Source organism: Leopardus geoffroyi, chromosome A3 (genome assembly GCF_018350155.1).
Source record: "Leopardus geoffroyi isolate Oge1 chromosome A3, O.geoffroyi_Oge1_pat1.0, whole genome shotgun sequence".
Lineage (NCBI taxonomy): Eukaryota > Metazoa > Chordata > Mammalia > Carnivora > Felidae > Leopardus > Leopardus geoffroyi.
Genome location: NC_059336.1, coordinates 65,754,834 through 65,777,169, shown reverse-complemented (window position 1 = coordinate 65,777,169; position 22,336 = coordinate 65,754,834). Strand labels below are relative to the sequence as shown.

The 22,336-nt window shown below is 45.4% G+C and overlaps 1 protein-coding gene and 1 long non-coding RNA gene across 3 annotated transcripts in view; one reads left to right on the top strand and one right to left on the bottom strand.

Moving 5' to 3' along the window:
* Nucleotides 1–22,336, bottom strand: part of PRKCE (protein kinase C epsilon) — a 500,740-nt gene that overhangs the window by 87,702 nt on the left and 390,702 nt on the right. The gene's annotated exons all lie outside the window — the stretch shown is intronic.
* Nucleotides 3,492–7,586, top strand: LOC123580734. Its single transcript, XR_006703439.1, has 2 exons — nucleotides 3,492–6,763; nucleotides 7,045–7,586. It is a non-coding gene; the product is annotated as an uncharacterized LOC123580734 (long non-coding RNA).

The window sequence follows — 22,336 nt, the reverse complement described above, 5'->3', positions numbered from 1 at the left end:
AGGACCCAGCCCACACCTTGATTTTGGCCCAGTGACACTGGTTCCAGACTTCTGGCCTCTAGAGCTGTGAGAGACTGGATTTCTATTGTTTTAAGTTCCCAAACTGGTGGTGATATGTTAAAGGCAGTCCTAGGAAACTACTACAAAGTAATGAGGCTGCAAGTGCCCCTTCTGCGAGGGCCACTTTTCACTCTGGAGGAGGTTCCTTCTGGGATTCCCATCTTGGCACATTTTCCCGTGGATTCCTCCCTCAAGGCAGCCTTCTGAATGGCCCAACCACACTCCTACCTCATGGGAGGAGGGGCCTTCTTTATCTGCCCTACGTGAGCACGTTACGTGAGCATGTGCGAGGCAGATAGATGGATATTTACTTTGCGGTGCATTTCTTGACTACTATTTCCTAAGGCTGTGGGGGTGTGGGGTGCTGGGCTGGGTAGGAGACAAAGAAAGACGAGCCAGCACTGTCCCTGCAGAACTTATGATCCAGGGGTAGAGATGAGAAATGGGCAGAATGAAAAGCAAAATAGGAGCAGAGTGTCTTAAAGATGAAAGAGCAAGAGAAGGGCGGGTTCTCTAAGCCAGGGACCATGGAGGATTCTGAACAGAGCTAGGGCCTGAGAAAATGAGGATGCGGGGGTGGAGGGCATGAACAAATCCCAGGATTTGGGGACAGAGTGAGAATGCCCAGGACAGGAGCTGAGCAGCTCGGCGGGGGAGGAATGTTCATGGAGCAAAGGGAAAACATTGATGTTGGAGAGGCCAGAGGAACAGAGCACATTCTTAACATATAGACAGAGTCTGAGTGAAGCTGCCAGGAGGAGGTGAGCATACTGTTTTCAACCAAAATTAGTAGAAACACTTCCATTAAGACTAACTAAAAATCACAATACTTCTTTATTCATGAAGCAGTCTTGATAGCATATTTACTTTACAATTGGAAGTGCTCTGAAAATAAGTCCCCCGTTAAGAATTGTTATGAATTCAGACTGCCTTCTCCTCCCACAACAGTGTCCAGATTTATTCAAGCTGTATTGCTATTCACAAAGGGCCTAAGGTCTGGCTTCTCTTCCATTTGTCTTCTTTCCCCTTCAAGACCTGCCTTGTTTTCTCCCCCAAGTATGATTCTGACTCAAAAATACACAAGCTGCCTTGCCAACCATTCACTCAATCATCCACTCCCCATTCAAGCCTTCATTACAAGAACCAAATGCCCAGGCTGACCCCAGCCCAATGACACCAGGATTTCTGAGGGTGGGACTTGGGCATTGGTAGTGTTCAAAGCTTCCCATGTGACCTCAACGTGCAGCCAAGGTTCAGAATCAGTCTTCCATCCGGTTTCTGCCAAGGTGCTTTGCATCTGTGAGATACATGGATTATAAGCTATTCGGATTTTCCCTCTTCTGGTTTCAAGGATACCCCAAGAACACGGGTTTGTGTATCGGAATCACACAAAGACTTGTTAGAACATGGATTCCACCCCTCGTCCCCCGAGGTTTTGATTTGGAAGACCCGGGGCGGTGAATCTGAGAATCTGCATCTCTAACAAGTTCCCAGGTGATGTCAACGCTGTTGGTCTGGGGACCCCACTCTGAGAACCGCAGCCCTGAAGCACTGGGGGCAAGCCTTTCCGCCTAGCAGTGCAGCTGTGTCACGTATCCGACGCTGCCCTGCTCTAGCTGAAACACGCCATCAGAAACAACTGCTACAGTGCCTTCCTATGGTCACCAGCCCGGACTTGGGCTTTAGCAACAACACTGCATTTCCTCAGCTGACTTTGAAAGAATCCAAATCTTTCAAGAGGAGAAAACTTCTCTTTCCCATGCCCCTCTCCACTCCCTGACTGCTTTTTATTCCACCAACCCCAGACACACAGCATTTAAGAACAGGGTCCATGGAGTGACGGAGGAGAGCTCCCTCCCGAATCTGTCACTTACTGGCTATCTGAGCTTGGGCAAATGACTTCATTCCTGTCCTCAGTTTTCTCATCTGTAAAAAGCAGATGACATAGGACCTGCCTTACAGGTGTCTTACGGGGGATGAAATTATATGCTAAGATGCATGGTTCACGACTGGTACTCTGTGAAGGTGGCCTATTCCTATTGTCACTGATGGCTGTATAGCTGCCACCATTACCAAGTCTTCATTTTCCTGTCCTTTTAGCAGCATTTTCTCGTGATCACATCCTCTTCCTGCAAACGCTTGGCTCCCTTGGCTTTTAGGCTGGTTTCCTCCCCATGTCTTGTGCCTACTCATGTGAGCATCCTGAGGGAGGTTAAATCCCTTACTGTATCTCCAGCAGCTAGAATGGAGCCCGGCACCTAGTGGGTTACTAGTGTGCCTTTGTCGAATGCACAAGTTCTTGAACATCCACCATGAGTGAGGCTCTAGTTGCTGGAAATTCAACAGTAAATCAGAGCTGGTTTCCCGTGTTATTTCTATTGTTAACCTCACTTTGAGTTATTCCAACATTAGCTCATTCTGAACTTCTGTTTTAACCTTTCTACTCAATATACCTCAGTGTACATGGCCCCAAAGCAGAATCAACCCTTTTTAGATAGGATGGACTGCTGCTAAAGCAAGATCAGTTTTTCACTCCCCCTCCCTCTGTTTAGTGAGCTTGGATCCTTTCTGACCTCCACACCTAACACATCTGAGAAGCATGTTTTGATGCATAGTGAGAACCTCAAGTCATTCTGGGAACTGCTTAATTACATAAACTGAAATCAAAAGAAAGCTGGCAAACCCAGCAGCTACTCGTTAATCCCCTCTTGGCATCAGTAGAAAACAAAACAAAACAAAAATCCAACTTCCTGGTAAAGTAAGCAAATATGTTTTCTGAGGTAACCAAAGGTTTTGAAAGCCTTATTCCACCTCCTCCTCCCTTAATCTCACCTGAATGTCTAAAAAGTTACGGTCTTGTGATAGTAAGTAAAATAATAAAATTAGGAAAGAGATTATATGTCATGGCCATTTAGGGTAAGAATAGTTAATAATGACCTACAAGCCGGAAGAGCCACACCGTGTGTTTGAAATTCTCATTGGGCTCTGTTTTCCCAGAGCGCTAACCTTTCCTGCCTTTGAAGGGAAAGCTGGGCCTGCCCTGTTCATCTTTCAAGGTGTGATGGATAGCCAGAGGCTTCCTCTCAACAGCACCACATGTCCTGCCAATTGGATTTGTTTGGACGCACATTCTCCATCATTTGTTAGCTGTTTATATGTGCAAAGATTCTATCGCTTTTGAATCAATTTCACATGAGTGCCCAACAAAAGACTGGACTTGGAACAGTCCTCCTTTGATGTGCCAGTGACAGGATGAACGATTTCTCCAATGCACCATCTAAGGGAATCATGGATCCTCACTTCACACTCTGTGACATCTCCTTGGCCCCTCCACATCTACACCATTTAATCTATCAGTTCAACAGGTCTTTCTTGGGTGTCCAGCCCTGGAGTGGGTACTTGGGGGGATATGAAAGATAACATAAGCCAAGGCTTTGGTTTCAAAGAACTAGAAACTGAACACGGGAAACCACAAAAAGCAACACAAAATGTTCTATCGTTATGTACGAATCAGATCGTGAAAGCTATGTATCTGGGTCATTACTTTCTAGCCACCATAGAGAGTAATCATCTGTCATGATCATTATAGGAAACAGTCATGGGAAAACCCTTTTTATATTTTATTTTCCATAATATCACTGGTCCTGGTCGAAGTGGCCATTTCTACAGGAATTTGGATGACACAAATCTGAATTGGAGTCAGGAGGGGGGGCAGGTGGAGGAGAAGTCCTGGCAAGTGAAAGGAACAGCCCTCGAGGACAGAGGGAAACAGAAAGGGACACTGCATGTGGGGATGGGGAGGCTGGGAGCAAGCAGGTGGAAAAAACCTGCTATCTAGGAAATGGCATAAACTCTGGATGTGGGTAGGAAGACAGACTGGGTGGTGGGGGTGGTACAGGGAGGAAGTGGTTCTGAAGACACAGGGAGGAACCAAAGAACCCTAGAAATATTTCTGAGTTGTGAAATGGCATAAATAAAGCTGATTTTATGCAAAGCTATTCTGGAAGCAGACTTCAAGATGGAGTGGTAGAAGGCAGCCTGAAGTTATTCCCACTGTTCCCTATTGCCACTGTCCTAAATACTTCATTATCTTTGAACAAGAACAACAAGCCAACCTTCCTCCTCTCTATTACACCTCCTTGGTAGAACCAAAGGAAAAATCCAATCACTCTGGGAAACTTAACCAAAACAATTTTTAATTTGTTTTTTATTTTTTTAATGTTTTTGAGAAAGAGAGACAGAGTGAGAGTGGGGGAGGGGCAGAGAGAGGGAGACACAGAATCTGAAGCAGGTTCCAGGCTCTGAGCTGTCAGCACAGAGCCTGATGCGGGGCTCAAACTCATGAACCATGAGATCATGACCTGAGCTGAAGTCAGACGCTTAACTGACTGAGCCACCCAGGTGTCCCAACAATTGTATTTCCCCACAAAGAAAGCAAGCCATCATCACAGGAAACATCCTTTTTCTCACTGGAGACTCAACTCTCAATTAATAGGGAAGAGTCTCGTGTGAATAAGAATTAGGATTAGTGATGTCAGCATCCCGATGCAATAACAAAAATAATTATCACTTAAATAATGTTGTCTACAGAAAATCATTTTCACACATTCTCAGTCCTTCTTCTCATAGGCCTTCTCTTCCTTTCGTCTCCCATCATTCAAAGGCCTTACTTGAGTGTAATGACCTTGTTGTGATATTTCCTCAAATTCAGATTTATCTCAACTGAATGCCTATCACAATAACCGATTCTGCCAACAGCAATGGTAGCATGGGGAATAGAGAGTGGGTTTTCACATGGCTGTGTCTTGTAACGATCTTCTAGAAGCCATCGAGGGTAGAGTCCACCCTACTTTGGGTAAAAGGGGAGACGCTTATTTTCATGTGGGAAAGCCTTAATCAGAATTGGCCAAATGGTAAAAATTCCACTTGACAGTTTGCCGGTTGAGAAGGTCTAAGCTTCATTCAGGTACATCTGATGTTTGTCTCCAATTGCTTAAAACTATGATTATTTGACATACACAGGATGACCCAAGTTTAAAGTGACCTAAAGCTGTAGCAAACTGACTCACCCAATAAAGTTCAAATAAACATTTCCTGCCTCTGACTAGAGCTTCACTTTGCTCACAGAACAACTTCAAGTTACTGCCAACCTGCACCACGCACTTTCAACTGTGTGAAAGCCAGGGGCAAGAGGAAGGGTGTGCGTTCAATACATCAGAGAACACTTTCCTTTTACAGCGGTCATCAACATCTTATAAGAAAGAAGCTTCTATGACATGACACAACAGTACGTATGGAACAGCTCCCAAATAGGCTACATGTCCACAATGTTGACTGCTGGAGTGTCTTCCTGCCATGAACAAGGGCAGTGTCTGAAGTTAAGTGGGAATAATGGCATGTCGTTAATTCCCCTCCCCATTTTAATGTTATTTTGAGAGAGAGAGAGAGAGAGAGAGAGAGAGAAGGAGGGAGGGAGAGACAGAGGGAGAGATAGCACAAGCAGGGGCGGGATAGAGAGAGAGAGGAGGCAGAATCCCAAGCAGGCTCCATGCTGCCAGAGCAGAGTGCGATGCAGGGCTTGGACTCACGAACCAGTAGATCATAACCTGAGTCGAAACCAAGAGTTGGACGCTTAACTGACTGAGCCAACCAGGTGCCCCAGTTCCCATTTTGAAAATGATAGAATCAAGAGGGTTTCAATGGGGAACAGTGAAAAGGATAGCAGTGTGGCTTTGCTGAGTCTCTTCCACTTCACCACATCATCAGAGCGTCAATGTCTTGTACCTCAGTGGCACCTCACAAAACCCAAGGTCCTTCTTCCTGGTTTCCCCCATTGGCTGTTTTGTTCATCAAGTGCCACTCCTGGGGTGTAGCATCTGATGACTGTCCTCTCTCTTTGGCTGTTGACCTGGACTCCAGGAAAGCACCAAGGTATCAGGAACCTTGCCCCTCACTCGTTTGCTCAACTTAGTGGCCCAGTCACCCAGCAGAGGTTTTAGGCTCTGTGCTATGCCTACTGCCCACCCAGAATCTGGTCTTCCCATTCTGGGCAAGATGGTGGCATAGGCCAAATCTGTCTTTGATGATACCAAGAGATCATTTAAAGAGGAAGAAGACACTGCCTGTTCATTAGAGCCCATTGTCACCAGTTGTTGGCTGTTTGAAGCCAATGTTAAGGACCTCTGGAATGTTCCTTCTAAGTGTTTTTAAGCATAGGAATAAAAGTATTCTTGTTCTAACTCCATTTTCCCAACCCAGCCGAGGTCCACATCATAGTCTTGTTCTTTACCAATGTTCTTCCCATGAGCTCAGGCTGTTCCTCCCAATCCAGTGTGTGACTGTATCCAACTCTGCTTGTTTCTCACGCATAAGCCTTCCTGTGTCTTTGTTAGGTCATAAGCACCAATAGGTGGGGCTCAGGACATCCCTGTCTTGTGTAACCCCATCTTGTCTAGGCTTGGTGCATGTGCAGCTGAGTAAAGAACTAGCTGAGATGCTCAGTTTTGATGCTAGAGATGGACCCCACACAGGACTGAAACAGCTCATTTAGCTGCTGCTCTGATTCCAGAAACTAAGCCGTCACCTTATCGTTTCCTGGGCCCGACACAAAAAGCAGCACCTATAGAGGTAATATTGAGGTCTGATTTCCAGGGAGCTCATGCACCTACTACCACTGCAAATAAAGCCTGTGGTCCTGGGTTAGGTCAGTCCTTGAAGCAGGTTATTGCTGTTGCTATTGTTTTTTCTGTTTCTCTATCTTTGCTTTTGTTTCTGTGCTTACTTGATTCTATTTAGAGAAAAATCCAGCTCACCACTCAGAGGATTAGAATGTACCCACATTCATGGTAAAGTGACCAAGTCTATTCAGTGAAAAGCAATCAAGGAAAGTTTTTTTCAATCTTGTGTATACAAAACAACTGACCAGTTAACTGAATTGTTCCCTTTACCACTAGCTCCTTTCTTACCTTTCTTTTCTTTCCAAAGATTATGCAAAGTTCTTGTGCCAGCTTTAAAGATAAGCAAATACCAGGTAGGTGACTCTGAATGGAGAACGTACATCAATATTTCCCTTCAATTGTGGGAAGAATACAGAACCTGCTTAGATGGAGATATTCAGGTTGATCCGCACCAAACGTGAAGAAAAGAAAAGCTGCCCCCCCACGTCTCCCGGCTCTGGGTAGCAGACAGAGCTGATCATCTGTAACAAGATCCTAGAATGTAAATTCCTGAACCAAAGGTTTCCAGCTTCTTCCATTCTAGCACTCTGACGGACAGAGTGTGTTCTCATGAAAACCATGGCTTTCCACAACAGGAGGCGTCTCCTGGAGTGATCAGAGCCCCGTCCCCTGCATCTGGCTGCGTCTCTGCTGCGCTTAACACCATGCTGGGCTCGTCCAAGCCATTCCAGTAATGCTGTACGAAAGCACTTACTGTGTAGCTGATACTGCGTTGTGTCGTGTATTTTGCAACTGTAGGGCCATACGAAATCAAATCAAGGGCCTGAAGTTCCCACCCGGGGCTAGAGAGCTGTGGTTTCACTGCATCATTGTATTTCTGTCTTTTCCTTTCTATCAATCCCACTTGGCTTGACTTTTAGTCCCATAGTCACGTTGTTGGACTCACATGCATGGCTGCCTTGAACCAAATAAGCCACTCCATGATGGCAAGGAAGCGTGGTTGACATCTCCACTGTGCTAAATCCCCTTTCATGTTCTGACTCCTTTAATAAAGCCGAAATGAAAATGTGCTAATCTGGGGGAAACTGGCAACTTGGAAATAATACACTAACGTACCCATACAACTCAATCCTGTGGATTCTGAACGCTCAATCACATTGTTTTAAATCTTAAGTGGCATGGTTGGTGGCTGCAGGCGTGCTAAAGAGGATTTCCATACCACTTCACTAATACTCTCATTTGATGGCAGATAGAGCGTGAAAGGTGGTTTTTTGATTATTAAATTCTTTGATCTCCATACTACTGCCCAGGTTTACTCAGAATGCCAGGCGGTGTGGTGAGATAAACTTCTAAATATTTGGTGTAATAGCACAGGGCCCTCTCAAAGGAATTGTTTAGCTACGGTTGTGCTATTGTAAGAAAGTGCTAAATTCCAGCATGTGTTGCTTTCAAAAATCTATGGGCACGGACTCCGATCGACACAGGTAGTCTGCACTAAACAGGTATAGGTACTCAAAAAGCGGAACACAAACAGCGTAGGTTTAATCTGTTCACAAACCTTTTGTTCTTAATGACCGGGAAAGGTGGTGATAGGGACAAAGCAAGAGAGAGTTTCGGGTTGAGTTGTAGCTCTGATGCAGACCGGGGGCGGGGGCAACAAATTTAATTTGGCGAGAACGCTGGTTTCTTTAAACGTAGAAATCCATTCTCTAAATAGTTTCATTTAATGCCACGAATGAGGGGAAAAAAAAGACTCAGGAACTTGCACACCTCAACAGGAATAGGGTATGACTGGACTATAGTCAAATCCTATTTGTGGTACCTTGTCAGTGGGTGTTTTTTAATGTTCTGATATCATTCTCCATCCACACTCTCACCTGCTTGGTGTAGTGGTCCGAGCTCAGCCTGTGGACCCAGATTGCCTGCGTTTGAATCCTAACTCAGCTGCTTATTGGTTGTGTGAGCCTGGAGAAACACGGACGTTGGCTTCCCCAACTATCAAATCAAGATCCGATAGCAGTGACTGCACAGAAAACAGATTACCTTTACTATAGGTGCTTGGGTCTGGGAAAAAAAAAAAAAAAAAACAAAACCAAAACTGCTAAGGAAAACATTAGTTCTAATTTTTCATTCACAAGCCTCCTTTTATTTGGTGGCTGCACGTGGCTCACTCAGTGATGGACTCATTTCAAATCAGTCCTTTGTACTACGTTTTAAACTATAAAGCACCATAAAGGTGTTTGCTATCATTGGTGACTTAGCTAAGTTTTTGCATAACACGCGCATTAAAACAAAACCCCTACTTACAAAAACCTACCATAGATGCACACCACATCACTACCCAGACAGGACCTACGCTCAGCCTTCAGAAACCACTTCAAAGAGCATTTATATGACTTCAGCTCCCACAGTTAAATGACTGGCAATTTGGAGAGGTTTTCTCGTGCAGGTGGTGACCAGCAGGTGAGTGAGAATTACAAGTGAGAATACTGAAGAAGCATACAGGTTGAAGACCATCTCCCCAAGGCCCTGGTTTGCTAGCTCACTAAAAAACAGGCCACCTCTCTACTCCAGAGCCTTCAAAGGGTCTCCACTGTCATTTGGAACAAAGCCCCAACTATCTGTAATGGTGCTTTTCAAACTTCAGTGTACAGAAGAATCAAACGGACGCTTTTTTAAGAACACAGATTCCTGGACCCCAAATCCCCAAATTCTGAGTCTGTAGGTCCAGATTGGGACCCAAGATTCTGGATCTCCAGCAAGCTCCCACGTACTGCAATACTGCTAGTCTGGGGATCGTGTTCTGAGTAGTTCACACTAGAACCTCCCCATCTGGTGGTGATCCAAATTTCAGTCTATCTCACTGCCTCCTACTTGACTTGATTTCACTTCATCTTGCAAGCAGTCCTTGGCCTTTGTCACTTCTGAACCATCTAGGCAACTCTGCTCCCAGGGCCTCCTCTCCACATTTCAAACACTTCCTATTCTCCTCCTCCTTGGTGACGTCCCTTCCAGTGAAGACAGCATTTACAGAACCCTTTCTCCAGTGAACTCATGGCAATCCTCAAGCCTCCCAAGAGAATGAGTAATCATATCCTGTGCACTATAAACTTATACCATTGGCATATACTGTGAATGCATACAGGGTTATTTGCCTCAGTGCTATTTTTCTACCCTACTTCTTCAACGAGACTTTCTCAGGCCATGAGAGCAGGACTTACACCTTGTATGTAACAGCCAGTCAATAATAATGACTGATTAATTAGACTTATCAGTCCATGTATTTAATATAATTTTGGTTCTGCCCAGCTAAGACTGTCTGAATTATGAGGTAGGTGAGTACCACCAGACAATCCAAGTCAACACTCTTTTGTGGTCTTGGTTCCTCCAGTGGCTCCTGAGGTTTCTTTCTGAATCCTTTACTGGACCTAGCACAGAAGGCATGCTTATAAATTAGATGGTTCACCACTGATGAGGCTCACCCAAATAGATTACTTCTCTTCATCCTGGATACAGACTAGCTGAGGTTTACACATGTTCATGACCCTTCTTTTGAGAATTCCACAGGGGAGATCTATCCACCAATGATGTAAAGTGCAGGCAAACCATCGCAGTCTCTTATGAACAATGAAAACAAAAGACTTTTCAATTGCCTTCTGACTAATTCCTTACTTAGTGAAATAATCAGTGAGCTGGTAAGGAAACCCTGCTTTCAACCACAGTATTATGTAAAAAATGTGCACTCTCTTGCAATACTGACCTACAAACAATCCAATGCCAGGAAACTCCAAATAAATGCCTGGAAAAGAGGTGCATTTCCAGATTCACATGAATTTTACTGTTCCTCTGCTCTGCGTCAAATTCTTGGTTTGCCACATCAGAGGAAAACTAAGTAACTATTCTGAAATAAACTGGCTTCCTAAGGATGGGCGGTCCTGCATCCGAGAGCCTTCAGGCCCTGCCCGGCTAAGTCTAAGTTTGGTACCTTCATTTCATAAATGTCAATCAGTCTTTGGCAGATACTTTCTGAGCACCTACTAAACACAAGGCAGCATGCCTCCAGGGTATAAACTGCTCATTCTCCATCTCTGTTCTCGGAGAACTCCGAGACATGCCATGCCACCTCTTGAGATTATCGTTGGTGTTTCATAATGTACCGTGTGGACTGGGCCTAAACCTGAACATGTGCTGAACAGACAGAAGAGATGCACAAGACTGCAAGAGGGCACAACACGCACTGCCTTAAGCTGCCAGGTACCCCCCTCCGTCCCGCCTCCCAGGCACGGTCCAAGTCGCCTCTCAGAGGCCGCCTCAGGCTGTTCTTCAGGGCTCTAAACCACTGTTTAATATCTCTTTCCGTAAGGTGGACAAGGCCTCAGTACACAGTGCACTTCACCCATGTGGCATGTGTCCAAACACAATGCTGTAATATCTCGAATGGGAATAAATTGAAAATTTATCTTTATAAAGGAATGCATTGCTTGGCCAATGAATGGCCAATTCAAATGCATGAAAACTGTGTAACTAACTGAAGAACACAAATCTTTAAGCACACTGACAGCACCCATCTACTCTCTAGCAAATGTGCTAATTAAAATTACGCTTATCGTTTTATTATGGAAGGTTCCTAGGGAACCTCTACCTGGCAGCTAGGAGTTAGCAGTTCTAATTCCTTTGCACGCACAGAGGTAGTAGCACATCATCTTTCTGAACATATTCCACATAATTCAGATTTGCCACCAATTCTAATTGTCCAAATTAGTTTTCTTTTGCTGTGTATCTCTGTTTGGATAAGATAAAATTCTGCCAACTTGGTTAAAACAGAAGCACTGACACAAGAATAATTAGCAGAAGCTCCCGACAAACCCGAGGCAGACTTCGCCCTAGAAACGAGCTTTTCTCCGCGCCATGAAGGCCTCGACCAAGTTCCCATGCACCTACAACCCAGGGTCGGCCAGTGACAACCGTTGCCTGTAGCTTAATAGTGCCACAAAAAACTTCTGCCCTGCTCTGATCATCCAAATGGAAAACTTATGAGAGACACAGACACATCAGTTCACAGACTATGCCCCGAGCACTAGAAATCACTTATTTTCACAGTTTACTCGAAGACAAGGCACTGAGTAATAAAGTTGTTAAATGAATATACGTCTAGGATTTCTAATTAGAGCAGGTGGTCTCTTGCCTGCTTTTCCCCAGACACTGGTTTAGCAAGAGGCAACCAACAGCTTTAGCCAATCCAACCTCTGATTATCTATTTCCATTTACAAATGTTTGGGAAAGGAAGGGAAGGAAAGCAAGATCAAAATAAAGGCAGGTGACTCTGATTACTGCAACATTTCCTTTGGGGTGACTCTAGCCACGCCGACACTCGAACGGGCATGCAGGCATAAACGGAGGGGAATCTACAAAACCCAGGAAAGGGAGTTTATCAACTCTTCCCCCTCACCCGATATTGTACAGGGCTATCTCATCTCCCCACAGACCCCCTGAAGCCCCTTACCACTTTCATGTGCTTCCTCTAGGTCCTGGCCTGCTACTCCTCTATTCTCTCAAGGGAAATGCCAAGGTTAAAATAGTGGCTGAGCTATCTGCAAGCAGCCCTTTGGAATGTCTGTGAAATAGTAATCTCCGGAGGGCTGCTGCTGGGTCTTTACAAATGTGTTGGGGCGGGGGAGAAGAGGGGAGCAATACCGTCTCAGAAGAGATAGTTATGACAGAGTCAGCAGCGGCATTCCATCAGCCCCGTGTGCATAAGGCAAGGGGGCCTGAGCTTCCAAGGAGACAATGCCATCAGCTAAAGCATGCGTCAACTGGCCCCTTCCACTTTCTCAACTTGTGTAAACACCTTCCTGGAATCAGCAGCATGACTCAAAGCATCTGTGATCATTTACAGCTGGGAAATATAGTAAAGATATTTCAGGGTAATTTTCCAATTGAAAAATAGTTAAATGTTCTTTTTTGCTTATGTTTCTGACCTCTAGTCACACCAGACCTTGATCATTAAGACAAAGCAAAGACCTGTCAGAAGGATCTAATTCCAGAATAGGAAGGTAAAAGGGTGTCTGCTAAAATCTGAAAAGTAATGTCTCCAAATTTAGTTACAACAGATCTTCTCTGAACTGTGGTCCCCACACCCACATGATCTTTGGCGATTCCAATGAGAAGAATACCCCATTTCCCCCAAATGACTGTGTCCTTTTTCTCACTGTAAAGCTTAGCAATCAATGGACAGATAGTAACATGAATGGTCTTCTGGTAGAGTCAGAGAAAGACTTTCCAAGGAGTGACACTGGCATTCACTTGTTGGGAAAGAAACTATTTCGTGAGTAGGTTAGAAACTATGACAAACCCCAACCAAACACTGTTCCTCATGGAGACTCGGGGAGAGGTTGCTTAGATCACCCACAGACACGTTTCCTGCCACTTGGATACTTGGTGGACAGCGTTATTTCAAGGTTCAGGTCTTGGACGGTCGCTTTCCCTTTTTCTCTTCCCTTAAGGGTAGGCCTTTAGGTTTAAATGAGCCAGGAATTACATCAACACCCCCACCCTCACTCCTTTACCTGTCTGAATAAAAGAAGCCTGGAGAATTATTACCCTATACTCTAGGATCCTAGCTCTGAGGTGTGGAAACAAGGAAAATATTTCAAAGGGTTAAGAATGTGCAAGGGTCAAAGAACTTAAGAGTATGGTCTTGTAAGTTAGAAAGTCAACACTTTCTCCTTCATACCCTGGTTAAAAGTAAAGAGCAACATCTGTAGAAGGCGTCAGCTCACTGTCAGCGACAACACCTAACCCCCCTTCCCCACCCCCTCAATCACATGCAAAGGAACATAAATTCCCGGGCCAGGGACTTCCACAGGCAAAGAGAGACATGTGAGCATAAGGTAGCAAAATTCTGTAATACTAAGGAGCCCACAGAGAGAGCCCAAAAGAGCTAGAAAACATCAGTCGCTGTTGACTGTGCCTCCTGCAGTAGTTGGTCGTGCTCCCAGTGTTAGGCCGGTGAGGCGTTTTCCAAGTCCCAGTCCACACCGTCCCCCAACTCAGAGTATAGCCAACCTCAGAAAATGTTTCCTTGTACCTCCCCGGTTCTTCTATCTAATCTAGAAGAGAGATAGCTTTCAGTAAGACTTTGCTTCTAGTGCAGGCTGCTGATGATAATCTCAATCCCTTGAGCTATAGTTGAAGCATTTGTGGCCAAGATGTCCTTCCCATTATCATCCACTACCATTTTCTTTTTTTATTTAAAAAAAATTTTTTTTTAACGTTTATTTATTTTTTTTGAGACAGAGAGAGACAGAGCATGAACGGGGGAGGGGCAGAGACAGAGGGAGACACAGAACTGGAAGCAGGCTCCAGGCTCTGAGCCATCAGCCCAGAGCCCGACACGGGGCTCGAACTCACGGACTGTGAGATCGTGACCTGAGCTGAAGTCGGACGCCTAACTGACTGAGCCACCCAGGCGCCCTTTTTTTTTTTCTTTTTTTTTTTTTTTTTTTTATCATCCACTACCATTTTCTAAAGAAGCCTTCCATGCAGGGAAGTCTAATTGATTTTGGGCTGCCCAATTAGTCAGTATTAAGAAACACATCATTAATTGACGTTCATGTGAACTTCATTTATAGATATATTTAGATGACTTTTGGGTGTCAGAGGAGTAAGACTATTGTAATGGCAGTTAGCTGTCCTTCTGTGCAGCAAAAATTAGCAAATGAAGGATTTGAGGACTAAAACCTTATTATAGTCAACAACCCTTGGGGCTCAGAGGGGAAGGAGGGTTCTGTCAGGTCATTAGAAATGAATCCTCTGTCCTCTCCCTGGGTTATTTAACAATTTGCATCTTCAAGGAGTTTGATAGGAAAATGCAACTCCAATCTAGGCAGAAGAGGGGTCCAGGGGTCCCTAGTAAGAACTACTGCAGCAGAAAGAATGGAGACGAGGCTTTCTCAGGAAAAAAAAAAAAAAAAAAAAAGCCGCAAAAGAGTTCTCTGTCCTGGGAGCGTGCTAGGCTTTCATTTTCAAGTGCAGGGGAAAACAAACTTGGGCTGCTTCACACAGCCTCAAATAGCTTCAGCCCTTGTCAGGTGGGTTTTTGAGGGCCCAGACCACAGAGACTGTCTGGGAGTCTGTGCTCCAAAGTCCAGAACAATTCAGAAATTATTTCAGCTGTTCTCGTTTTAGAAGTAAAACAAAAACACCAAGTAGGAATAAACAAACACATGCTTCTATGTATCTATTTTTAAAAGAAAAGCACAGCTCTGCCCCTGACTTTTTGTCCGTGTTTTGTTTTGTTTTTTTTTTTCCCTGCGTAACTTCAGAATCTTGCTCATAAGAAAAAAAGTGTCCTGCGTTGCTGGACATGGGGGTAATTCCAAAATTTATTCTCCTAGAATATCACCAATTCACTCACTTAGCTGAGCCTAAAGCATTTTAGCTCTCCCGCCTGCTCTTCCTGGCCCTGGATCAATCAAACATAATAACCAGTGGCTATTTCATCAGTATCGCCTAGTTCAATAGCCACCCTCTCAGCCCTCCCTTCCAAGTACCGTCGCCCTCTAGCGGCACAAGCGGCTAACTGCAAGATGTTCAGCAACTGGCTTGAAGAGAAGAGAAAAAAAGATCAGCTTTTCCCCACTCCACTTTCTGCTATGGTTTCCAAGAATACACTTAGCAAAACGAGAGACGTGCTTGAATATTTGTGTGCTGTGGTTGTAAATGTAGGAAAACCTACATTAATAAGCTGAGTTTTTATCCTTCACCTCCTAGTTAAAAGATGGGTAGTGAAGTGGGGAGAGGGAGGGGTGGATGCAAAATAAAGAAAACGGAAAGTGAGCATATCGCAGAGAACCTCAGCCATCATTCTGTCCAACTCTATTTACCCCTCAGTCCTCATGCTTTGTGTCCAGTCCCGGATTCTCAGGGATTGTTTTAGAATCACAGCAGGATTTTCTTGGCATGCTGGGCTTCTCATGGCTTCCTAAGGGGAACACTTTGCATGAAGAGGCTGACTAGATTGGGTAAGACACATCCGCCCAGGGAGTGCCCACAGGGATGACCTATCACCAGAACACACAGACTATGCACTGGGACAGATTTTGCCCCTGAAAGCCTAAAACTTATCCCCAGCAAGAGGATAGGGGCCACGTCTATCTTACTCATTTCCACGTCACCAGCATCTGACGCAGTGCTTTGTATCTGGGAAGAGAGCAAGAAACACAGTTTATGCACGAATGACAGCAACATGCTGAAAAGGTGCTCAGGAGAGCAAGCATGATACTACTCTCCGGGAGACTCTGGAACTCCAGTCCTGATTTCCCCCCATCAACGAAAAGAGGGGATTTAAAATTATACTCCAGGAATCCCAGGTACCAAGGAGGAACTTTGGGGGCCAGCCACCAGAAAGCCAAGTCCCCTTTTATAATTTTATACACTGAGCTGCTCTGCAGGTTGTGTTTTAAGGAAGGGTTCCATTACTATAAACAGCCTGGAACCACCTGCTGTAGGGCATTGGTCTCCGCAGAATAACAATGAATCCAAGAGAATTGCTTCTCCGAACTAGAGAGCACAATGCTAAATCAATTCTAAAAAAAAAAAAAAAAAAAATTAGAAGGAATTGGACACAATTAAAGGAAAAAATAAGATCTGGCGCTAACATTGACAGGACTAGACAGAGTTCTTTGGGTGACTGGGATGGACACACAGACTGAGATGCCTTCAGCGTGAGCAGGGCTGAGTATCCTACAAGCATATAGAACACTCCAGAACCCTGCTCCCAGTGGCCCATTGCAACCCAGCGGCGCTGGAAGAAAGGCCTGCTTCGTAAAGCTACCGTGAGCGGTCACCACCTGGTGTGCATGTGGGCTCCCCGGGTCGGCGGGGGGTGGGGAGAGGGCGGTAGAGCTCTGAGACTTAATGCTCCAAGGCCTTGCCCACCCAAGTCTCACTCACAACAGGTATCCTGAAACCTCGGACAGGGTCTCCTTTCCACGTCCAGGCAGTGCTCGTGGAAGGGCTGTCTGACCTTACGTGTGGTGGTTATACATGAACTGCTTTCGCAGTCATCCACGTTGTTAACTTCGGCTCTGGGGGCTGAAAACACATTCCCAAGTTGAAATGGTATGTTCTATAGAGAACAGATACGGCAAAACTACTCTTCTCGCGGCATTTAATAGCGTACAGCTCAAAGCCAACAACATGCTCTGTTGTTCTTTAATAACGTACAGGATAATTCACGTTTGGTTAATCCTATGCCTGGTATTTTCTTTAGTCCTTTAAAGGTCTGTTTGGTTTTCATTCTTATCGTACATGTAATGGTGCACCCACATGACCTTGAGCGTAGAGCAGTAAGGACATGTCAAATTAGCAAGGAGAAACGCTCTGGTTGGCTAATCTCTAAAATGTTCAAACATCCCTTGAATTCCAATTCATTTGAAAATGAATTCAGATACTTGTCTTCAGTAAGCACATGACAAGTAGCGAGCAGATGGTCCAAGCCAGACGCTGGGTCCAGAGAACGTGAACACGCACAGGGGTGGTAGGGAATGCCCACAGTGGAGTGCCTCTCACATCTGCTTGGAAACATTAACAAAACCACTAATCCCTGCAAAAGCAAGATGAATCCCAGTGGTCTCGAAGATGAACTGTTCTGAGTCAGACCACTCTGTACAGACTCACCGATCACTTACAACTGCACTGGTTACCTAAGGATCTGAGTGACAACGAGTGCCCTGGTTGATGCAACGATCTATGTGCTGTGGCCACTGTCCCCGAGGAGTCGAAGAAGAGAACTTCACTGGCCAAAAGAAACAATTAATGTGCAGGCAAACAGGCGTTCATAATATTTTACTTCACTTAAAAGTGACATTTTTAAGTAACAGAATCAAGAACCATTCAATGAGATGGAACCCATGGCATTTGGTGAACCTTTTGGAACGTCCAGAAAAACGGAAGTCCCTGGGTCTGTCCTGCTTGGGTGAGAGCGCAGCCCTCCTCTCACCAGGTGGTATATGCGGACCAGGTCCTGAGTGAACATCTTGATCGCAACTTCGGATCGAAAAAGACTCTCTTCTTTCCTTCCGCACTGTCCGTTCCCTCTAAGCCAAGTCTGTGGGATTTCAAATTCAGACCCTTTGACTAACTTCTTCAGCTGAAGTCTGGTTCGACCAAATAAACATTTAGCATCCTAAACAATGAGCCAGTTCCTTTGGAAACATTTCATCCCATCCCCACACAATGGGCATCTGGATCCCAGCCAGTCCAATTCCGGCTTTCCAGGGGCTGGGTGGACGGCATGGCCAGCTGACCTCCTCGTGTCCTGACCTGCCACAGGCCACCTAGGCCAGGATATTTGTGTCCTGTCAGGACAGAAAGCTTCAGTCACTTGATCCTGGTAGGCTCTGCAAACGCGGGTCCTCCCTCCGGCCTTGTCTAGCATCTGTGTGAGCTATAGCAGGCCGTTTTCTTTCACAGGAATTGAACTAGCCGGTCGCTAAGGTTCCTTCCAGCTCAAACTGCAAAGTACTGAGAAGGGCATGAATTCATCCATTATTTTGCTCCTCTTGCAAACCGAAAAGTGAGGGCAAAGAGGGGGTCGAGGAGAGGAAAGCGGGTTAAAAGTAACTCTTGAGGTCTGAACCTAACCTTCTCATTTCACGTCAATTGGCTGGCGGGGGGCCTTTGCCTCTTCTGTGTTTCAGCCAGTGTAAGAAAAGTCCCTGTGAATAATCCTGACAGAGATCTTTTTATATTCTTATCTTTTCACAAGTGGTTCCTCTTCTCATCCTCCCAACAGCTTGGCCAGGAAGCCAGGGAAGCTATATGCAAATCCCTGTTTTTGTGGAGGAACAAATTGAACTTCTGAATGCTTGAGTAAAAAAACCAAACCCAAACAAAACAGAACAAAAATGCAAAGTCACAGAGCTGAGTCATTCAGCAATTTGAAAAGAGAATCTTTCTTGCCTTATCCTATGTCTCGCCCTCTTTCCAGCACTTTACCCCAATAACTTTATCAACTGTGTGTTAGAGTTCTACGTCAGGCGAGACTGGGTGGGAAGAAGGTTGCATGTTTTCCAGATTGCTGCAAATTCCTCATTCCATGTGTCCCTTGAAACTGGGTGGGTTTCTGTGGAAGAACTGATGCAATGTGACTCCTGAGGTTAATCACAGATGGCACTGAAGGCTCCCCATTGTTCGCTGGAATGTTCTCTCTTGAAATCTTCAGCCACCACACCTGCCCTGGGCCCACCATGTTGTAGGGAAGCTCAAGTCAACCCATGCGGTGAGAACACAGGGACAGGCTTGGAGACCCCATGAGGAGGGAGGGATGCCAGCCAGTCCCCAGCTGCTTCAGCCCCCTGCCCCATGTTTCAACCACCCTCTGACTGCCCTGAGCCAGAACCAACCAGCTGGGCCCTCCAAGCTGAGGTGACTGACCTCTATTGCAGCAAAAGTAACCAAAACAGGGCCAAAGTCGCATCTTTCTATCAGGGAGGAAATGCCTTCGTCTCTTTCATATGTTCGGGGTTTCTCATTAGCATCAGAGCCATGAATTCCACCACTAAAATAAAAGGTTTGAGAGCTATCTTTAGGAAAGAGAAAAGGTAATTTCAGCCCTGCGGCTACCCACAGAAAGGATGGTGTCAGGAAGACAAAATCGAACTCCAGGCTTGTCTGGTTTCCAATATTCATTTTTATACAAAGAGACAGTTACTCATAACACACAGTAAAAGCTCTTAATGAATAGTGATCTGGGAGGAAATAATCTAGGGGCACCTGGGTGGCTCAGCCGGTTAAGTGTCCGACTTCGGCTCAGGTCATGATCTCGTGGTTCACAAGTTCGAGCCCCACGTCGGGCTCTGTGCTGACAGCTCAGTCTTGGGATTCTGTGTCTGCCCCTCCCTCTCTGCCCCTCCCCCACTCGTGCTCTGTCCCTCTCAAAAATAAACAAACATTAAAGAAAGAAGAAATAGGGGCGCCTGGGTGGCGCAGTCGGTTAAGCGTCTGACTTCAGCCAGGTCACGATCTCGCGGTCCGGGAGTTCGAGCCCCGCGTCGGGCTCTGGGCTGATGGCTCAGAGCCTGGAGCCTGTTTCCGATTCTGTGTCTCCCTCTCTCTCTGCCCCTCCCCCGTTCATGCTCTGTCTCTCTCTGTCCCAAGAATAAATAAACGTTGAAAAAAAAAATTAAAAAAAAAAAAAAAGAAGAAATAATGTAAAATCTAGAAACACCTAAATGCACTAATTGCCACCAATTTCTGTCTTAATCACTACAACACCTTTTGAGAAAAGAAAGGAAAGAGGATCTGGGGACAACAGCATATGCTCCCTCCAGGTAACACCTACAAAATGAACAGCTTTATCAGGAAGCCTTGTGCTGACACATGAATCCCATCTGAAAGTGACTGTGGGCTCAGCTCACAAGTGGGCTTGGTCAGACACATCAGGGGTTACAGAGTCCAGCTCTGGCGTCTGCCTTTTGGGACAGTTCTTTGCAGGCAGAGTGTACCCAGAAGAGCGAGATCCGAAAGGAAGGGTCTGTAAGCCACGAGAGGTGGTGGGGAGGCGGGTAAAGCAGCAAAGGTGCTGACATGAAGAAGAGGAAGCTAGACTGGAGTGACCAAATATGGTAACAGTGAGCAGCCCCGGGGTGCCTAATGATGCACTCCTCCCAAGAGCGTGTTTGCATTTTACAGATGAGGAAACTAAGGCCCAAGGTTACAGAGTGTGTTTGTCACAGAGCTGGGCTTCAAACCCAGGAAACAGGACTCCCTGAGCACTGTTCCAGAGGCAGAACCGGGGCTGAGGATGGAACTGACAAGGCCCAAGCCACCTGGGGCTCAGAAAGGAGGAGAACATTCTATCTAGAAGGGCTATCAAATAATAGTCACTATAGGGAGCTTCCCAGGGCAGAAAATGCGTAAGAGGAAGCTGTGTAATGAACTTTTGGTGAATATGGGTGAAATTGCAGAGATGCTGAGTTTGGATAGGAGTTGTCCTGAGGATCGAAGAGTTTTCGTTCTCCTGTCATTCTTCTCTAACTTACCTTACCTTATGTATGTGGGACATGTGCTCGCAGTGAACAGGATGGGTGTCAGTGTCTGAGGCAGCAGAAACACACCAGTGAATTGATGGGCAACTTATGTCATGGCCTTGAATAATTGCTTACAGGGTCTGTCCCTGCACTTCCTCAGTTATATGCAAGTGATAGGAGGCCGTACTGGGCCTGGTGAGGAGTCACCATCCTGTAGCCATGTTGCACGAATTTGTACCCCAGCTCTGCACCTTCTTAGCTGTGGGTTACAAAACCATATTTGCCTCAATATCCTCATCTGTAAAATGGGCGTGAGAACAGTACCCACCCCCTTGGGCTGGTGTGAGAATCCAGCAAGCTTGTATCCTGTAAAGAGCTGGGAGCAGAGGCTGGCACTAGGCAGGCATGGAGTGAAGATGATGGCAATTCTGCTCCTATCTCACCAGAAGGCTGTAGTGTTGGGAGGGGGGAGAGGGGGGAACAAAACAAAACAACAACAACTATATACTGGAAATAACAAAAAGAATTTGAAATAAGTAGCTATTTTATATTAAAAAGTTAAGTTCCCTTATAACATAATAAGGTCCTTATTAGGTCCAAATTTCTTGGTCTGCAGATGACCTGTGGGGTCCAAACAGTGAAAGGTTCCTGCTTTCAGAGCTGGGCTTCTCACCATGTCTCTAATCTGTTTTTCTCTCCCATCCAGTAATTTCTGCAGAATCACTGAAGGTCCTGCTTGTATCTCTTTGGCCACTGCTCCAGGCCTTTGACATTCTCATTCTGGTGACTTCACAGGAAGCTGTAGGTAGGACAAGGTCTTACATTTAGGCTTATTATTCGATTTAAGTGGATTTTAGCCGATGGTGTGGGAGAAGGTTCTACATGTCCTGGCACCATTTGCTGAAAAGATGATCCTTCCCGCAACTGAGTGGCCTTGTCCCTCTTGTCAATGATCCATCCATCACCATAAATGTGAGAGTTGATTTCTGGAACCTTTGTTCCACTGGTCTGTAGGTCTACCCTTATGCAGGTGCCACACTGTTTTGATTACTGTAGCTTTACAGAAAGTTTTGAAATGAAGAAGTGTGCCTCTTCCAACTTTGTTCTTCTTTCCCAAGATTCCTTTGGCTATCCCAAGCCCTTTGAATTTCCACATGAACTTAAACTTCAGATTGCCGCTGTTTGCAAAGAAGCCTGCTGGGGCTTTGATAGGAATTGCATCGAATATGCAGACCAACTTTGGGAGAAATTCCATTTCAATAATATTGTTTTCTAATCTATCAATATGGACTGTTTTTTCATTTATTTAGATCCTCCTTAATTTCCCTCAGTACTTTGTACTAAATTTTTTTTAATGTGTATTTATTTTTGAGGGGCAGAGAGAGAGAGGGAGACACAGAATCCAAAGCAGGCTCCAGGCTCTAAGCTGTCAGCACAGAGCCTGACGCGGGGCTTGAACCCACAAACTGAGATCAAAACCTGAGCCAAAGTCGGACGCTTAACCAACCGAACCACCCAGGTGCCTCCAGTACTTTGTATTTTTTAGTACAGAAATCTTCAGCTTCT